Here is a 6,367-nt window from a genome sequence, read left to right as displayed (position 1 = left end):
AATTACATTATCAAGGATTTACCAGGCACAGGTGCTTTCTAAGTGGCTTTACACACATGGCTAACCTTCTTTAATCCTATCAACAACCCTATGAGGCTCGGGCAAGTGGCAAAGGGCCCAGCAATTGTTTTAATATTCTGCTGTCAATGTCTTGAAATTCTTAATTTTTGAACCAGGAGCCCACATTTTCATTTTGTATTGGGCCCTGAAATTCTGTTGCCAGTCTTGGGTGCAAGGTCTCCCGTTTAACTGAGTAACTGACGCTTGTGGTCCCTGACCAATGGCAATAGCTAGCTTCAGCTGAGAGCTGGTCAGAAATGCAGAGTCCCAAGCCCAGCACAGCCCTCCAGAGTCAGATCTGTGCTTAACAAGATCAGAGCCAGAGCCTGCAATCTCCTTGTTGGTTGCTATTTTCTTCCATACCTGCATTTACTGGAAACATATCCTTAATCGCACAGGAAAGACCTCAATTTCTAATCTTCAAGTGAGAGCTGATTTACCCTGCTTCTCGGAAGTGGGCTTCTTAAGGCCCCAAATCCTAGAACAACGTGGGCGGGCGTCCCACAGGCTGTCAAAAGCGCCAGCTAATTCAGACGTTACAACCCTCCGGGACTGGACGCGACTGGGGTCGGGCGGACTAGGGCGCGGCGCTAAGGAAACAAGGGCGCAAATTTTAAGGAGGTACACGCCCTCGGGTGCTGACTCCGCACCTGCAAGACTTTGAGATGCACGCCTCCTTAAGACGTGAAAAAAAGTGAAAACGAGGGGGTGGGGGTGGGGAGCGGGGAGTGAAAGGTGACAGTGGGATGTCCCTGTTAGCTGGCGCTTCCACCCGCTGCGCTGTGCTCGCCCGCGCTTTTCCGCGCGTGGAGCGCTTCGAAGCGCCAGGCTCCGGTCCTGGGGATTTCTGGTTGGAGCAGCTCCTGGGCAGGGTACTCCAACCAAAACAGAGCGTGATTGCTCAGAGTCAGAATTCAATCCTCTCACCATCCCTTACCATTTTTAACCCCAGGAAGCTCGAAAGCTCGTAGCAACACTTTACCCCTCACATTACCTCTCAAGTCACTGCATTGGAGATTGTTGGGGCTGGCTTCACCCTGCAACAGAGAGCCCTTCCCCAAGAAAACGCGGGGAGGGTGGGCGGAGCTGGGTGTGTGGGGCCTGCGGCTTTGTGCTAGCCTGAGGGAGGAGGCGAGGCTGGAGACTGCTCACCTGAAGCCAGCTCAAGCTATTCACATCACCTGGGAGAGGCAGAGGCACCTTGCGGCAGCGCCTACTTGGGACCCCGCATCAGCGAGGGGGGCTGATCTCCAGCTGGCACCCATGGTTGCTGGAGTTGAGAGGGCTCTTCCCAGGGGAGGGCTGAGAAGCTGAGCAATTTTCCAGAACCGGCTTACCTTCAGAGAGTCTTTCCTCACCTGCGGAGATTTCTAAAATGAGGATTCCCTAGTCCACCAATCAGAATCTCCTGGGGATGGACAGGGTCCCTGCTACCTCTGTATGAAGTAGAAAAAGGCGCCTGCTCTGGGCAGATGCAGTCCTGCTGGGATGCGACTTGGCAAGTGGACAGAGCCTGTAGGTGAATAAACTCCCTCCTCTTTGGAATGCAGCCCTGGGGGTGCAGGGAACACGGGGTGGACTGCACTTTGGCCCTCATTGCCCTCTTTATGCAGAATACAACCTCAGCCAGTTGTGAGCAGTGGCCCTGGGTGAGGGCTGATAAAAGCCCTGCAGGTGATTCTGATGAGCTGTCAGGTGGGAGCACCTGAGGCCTGGAGAGCGGATGTGACCAGATGTGACACATCTTGGCCAACATATGGCACCATGGCCACCCTCTTCCTGCTGGAGTTCCTCAGACATTCCCAGGCCAAGGTTCTGACCCTTTATTTTTTTACCCACACAAAATAAGCATACACACACACACACACACACACACACACACACACACACAAGCCTAACTGCTAGGATTAACATTTAGGGAGGGGAGGGAAGGGGGACGAGAAGGAGAGGAGGGCCTTATCTACTTTAAACAGGTCCAGCTCTGCCTGCGTGCACAGCTGAGTCATGCTACGCATCCTGCTCCACCCCCTACCTTCCCGACAGCTGCCAAAGGGCACTTCTCCTTCAGGTTCTGGAGGGTAGACAGGGTTGGTAGTACTGTTGGGGAAGCAGGGAGCCTGGGCTCTACCCCAAAGTCTAGCTGAGCACTCTGGAGAGGGTTACAACCCTCTCAAGGTGTTCCAGTCTTTCCAGTGGAACAGAGAGGGGATTTTCAGTGTGTTAATGAGAGGGCACTCCACTCTTTCATGTCAGGGAGATGTTCCATGTAGTTCTTTTGGTATTGCCTTGTAGCATCCTTTATGGCAAGAGGGGCAGCTGGGATCGAGAGATGGGTGTTATCAGTCAGCTTTCACTAAGTTACATCATGGTAACAATCAAACCCCCACCAAAATCTCAGTGTTTACAACAGCAAAGGCTTACTTCTCACTCATTTTGGTTGCAGCCCTCTCCCCAAGTCATCTTCATTCCCGGACGCAAGCTGTAGGAGCAGCCCCTCTCTGGGCCATGCTGGGCCGTGGCACAGGGAAAAAGCAATGGTGGAACCAAGTGATGGTGCTTAAAGCTTCCGCCAGGATATGGCGTTTCAGCGGTCAAAGTGAATCGCGTGACCCACCCTGAGTCACTTGCACGTGACCTGGGGCAGGGATGTATAATTCTATTGCACGAATAGGGCAGTGAATACTCAGGAACAATAATGCAACCTACCAGAGTCAGGCCCCTGACTTAGCCCAAGAGGATTCCTTCTAAGGAAGGGAGAACATCCTTTGGCCAAAGGAGACAGTGTGAAGTGGTGAAAAGAAAAAGGCTTGGAATCAGACAGGTCTAGATTTTACCCTGGACTCAGCCACATACTAGCTGTGTAATGTTGTCTAAGTTATTAACTTCTCTAAATCTTCATTTCCGTCTGTGCAATGGTTATAATACACAGTTCACAGGAAAATTGCGAGGATTAAATGAGAGAGTATATGTTAAGTCTTTAGCACATAGTAGGAATACAGTAATATAAACTCCCTACTCTACCACCTACCCATATTTTGTATTTTATCCATAACTCTGGAGGTAGTTATTACCAATACTCCTTCTACTGACCTCACAGGGTTGGGAACAAATGGAATGGAGAGAATTTACTGTGTCCAGACTATGTGCCAGGCACTACACTATGCAGTTTACCTTCATGGTTTTATTTATTTTGTCCAATAACGCTGTGAGGTAGGTATTATTATTACCCTATTTTATAGATGAGGAAAATAAGGGTCAGAGAGGATAAGTAACTTGCCAAAGGTCATGCGGGACAGAATTAGAATTTGAAGCTATTCTTTAGATTCTGAAACCCCTGCTCTGGAGCAATGCTTCCCAAGACTGATTTGTTTGGTAGTGCTCTATGACAAGATAAGAAAAGAAACTGAGAGTAAGTTTGGAAACTTATGGCAGCTGGACATTGCCCGTGAAGTTCAAGTACGTGATTGATAGCCTGATGTTGTTGAACAGAATATGGACCAGTTTGGGTGATGCAGAAGTCTCTGGTAAGTTGCATGTGGTAGAGGCTGTTCTAGTTGTGCAAGTAGGACCACACAATTGTCCATGACTCAGAGGAAATGAAAATTGCTGGTTGTCACCACAGATGGTGTGAGCAGCACTCTCTGGAACACTGCACTATGTGCTGGGGGACCTGCCCTGAGAGCTGTGGTCGACCAGGGAGATATTCGTGGTTAATCAAAATGATATCTTGTTTACACTGATGTATGAGGCCTGGGGGCAGGGTCTGTGTATTGCCCATGGCATCTGGTTTGTGCCTGGCATGCAGGACACACTCAGTACAAGTCTCCTGCTCCAGTGAATGAATGAATGATGTGTGAATGAATGAATACATTTCTGGCTGTAACAGGGCAACCTGATGGCCTTGGGCAAAGCCAAGAATTGGCAAAATTTCTCTTCCAGCTTTCCCACTGTCTGACTTCTAGTTCCCCTCTTCTCCTTGTTTTTCTCTCTGCCCAAGCTTTTAAATGCCTTCAGGGTGCTCTCTTGGTTGGGCCCCCACCCTGTCCCACGCGCCCTCCTTTTCCTGTGAGTGGTGCCCTACTCTGGGCCTCTCTCTGCCCCCTTCCCCAGCAACTTCCCAGTTCTGAGTCTCTTCCAGGGGGCCTCCCTCCAGCTGGCTGACCCGTGGGGAGGAGGGGTCCACCTCGACAGAGATAAAACAGATAACGTAGAGCACACGTAACTGAGGACGATCTGTGTTGGTTCTGAGAAGATCAGCAAAGGTTTCTAAAAACGCTACACTTAATGCTGGTGTTGACACCAGTGACCAGCATTAGTATACAATGCTGGTGAGGGCATCACGTGGTACATTTCTAGAAAGCAGTTTGGTGATCTGTATCAAGAATTTAAAAAATTTGTACCCTTTAACCAAAAATTAAGCTCTAGGCATTTATCTGAAACAATCAGGAAAGGAGCAAAATCTTTATGTACCGTGATATTTATCAGCATCATTTACACAGTAAAAAAGGAAATTCAACCTAAATAGAAATGATTAAATACATTATGACACAGGCATGGTAAAATATTATGCAGCCATTAAAGTTATATTTTTGAATTCTTGAATGATTTGATAAAATTCTTATTAGCTATTATAAATGAAAAAAGGCTGGGTTTAAGTTTTTTAAATAAAATTTAATAAAAATATATGTGTATGTAAAAATATCATCATCTGTCTAGGTGATGGGATTTGAGTGGTTTTGTACTTTTTGGTATTTTCAAAATTTTCTATAATGAGCACAGATTATTTTTATAATCAGAAAAAACATACAAAATATTGTTTAAAGTCTTTTCTGGTTTTGTAGACAGCCCTCCCTGGCCTGCACAGTTAACTCCCTCATTGCAGTCCTGCTCTGATGCAGGATATTGCTGGGGGAAACGCCCCTGCATTTGCCAGGAGCAAGCTTTACACTATTAGCCTGTGTTGTGGTTCTATATTTGCCACTAACTAGCTGTGGGACCATGGACAAGTCATTTTATTTACCTGGACTTTGGGGGTCCTCATTTATAAAATGAAGTGTCTGGATTAGATGATTCTGTGGCTCTGATAAACTCAGAGTCAAGGAATTCATTGTAAATAAGGTTCCATAATTTGTCCTTCCCCACTGTAAGTATCTTAAACCAGGGATTCTTAGAATAGCTTAAAGAGTGACTCTCTAATGGTAGAATTTCACATCAGGCTATGAATCACCTATACCCAAACACTGACCTTATAACTGTCGACAGCTTGCACATCCTAGACTTTAGCTGGCCCTTTTGAGAGAGTCAGGGTCCCTCCCACATCAGCCTCTGGCCCTAAGAGGGAGAGGAAATGTGTCTGCCTGGAAAAGCAAGACAAATTTCTTGGTCCTGAGTTTCCTTCCCTTCCCGGCTCCCTTCCCCCAGTCTCAGCTATTCACCACTGTCTGTCTGCTTCCTCTGTCTCCATCCTCTTCCCTGTGGTTGAGTCGAGCTTATGTCACTTTGGTTCCCTGGTAGGCTGGTGGCACCACAGCCAGGGGAGGAGGGTGCCTGACTCATGCCCTGGGTCCAGTGAGTCAGACTTGAGGTGGCCTGGGCTAGGGGCTTCCCTAGGATGAGAAGCAGGATCTGAGTAAGCAGAGGCCCTTGCTCCATCCTAGTAGGGGCACCACCAGGAGTGAGAACCAATCATTCTCCCTTTCCCATTTCTGTGAACTCATTCAGGAACCCCTTTGCCAAAGAAAATGGCATCTGTCTCTTCTAAGCCTCAGAAGGTTGTGTCTGGGTAAGACCAAAACAGACTTTGTGCCAACTGCCTGCCCTCCTGGCATCTGGGAGGAAGAAAGAATAAAAGACTATAGTTAGAGCCAAAGAGGATCAGAATTTCCCATTCCAACCTCTTCATGTCCTGGGTTTGAGCCCAGCAAGTTTTTAGACCTCAGATTATTCTTTCCTCCTCTTCCCAGCTCATGACCTGAGAAACAAGTACATTCACACCAGCTCATGACCTGAGAAACAAGTGCATTCACAGTGCCCTAGGGTTAAAATCCAAGCTTGTGTATCTTGGGTAAGTTATTTAACTGCTTCAAGTTTCAGTTTCCTTGGCTGGAAAGAATGGGATAATAAACTCACCTCATGGGGTGGCTGTGCATTAAGTAAAACTGAGCACACAATAGAGGCCTGGCTTCAGAAGGTCCCGAGGCAGTGTTCATTCTGAAGTGGCCCCTTTGCTTTTGGACTCATCCGAGAACCGAAGTCAATCTGTGCAGGAGGCTGAAACTGGTCGTTTCCAGGGCAGGGGCACCTAGTG

Source organism: Camelus ferus, chromosome 6 (genome assembly GCF_009834535.1).
Source record: "Camelus ferus isolate YT-003-E chromosome 6, BCGSAC_Cfer_1.0, whole genome shotgun sequence".
NCBI classification, from domain to species: Eukaryota; Metazoa; Chordata; class Mammalia; order Artiodactyla; family Camelidae; genus Camelus; species Camelus ferus.
Note: the sequence above shows the minus strand (reverse complement) of the source record.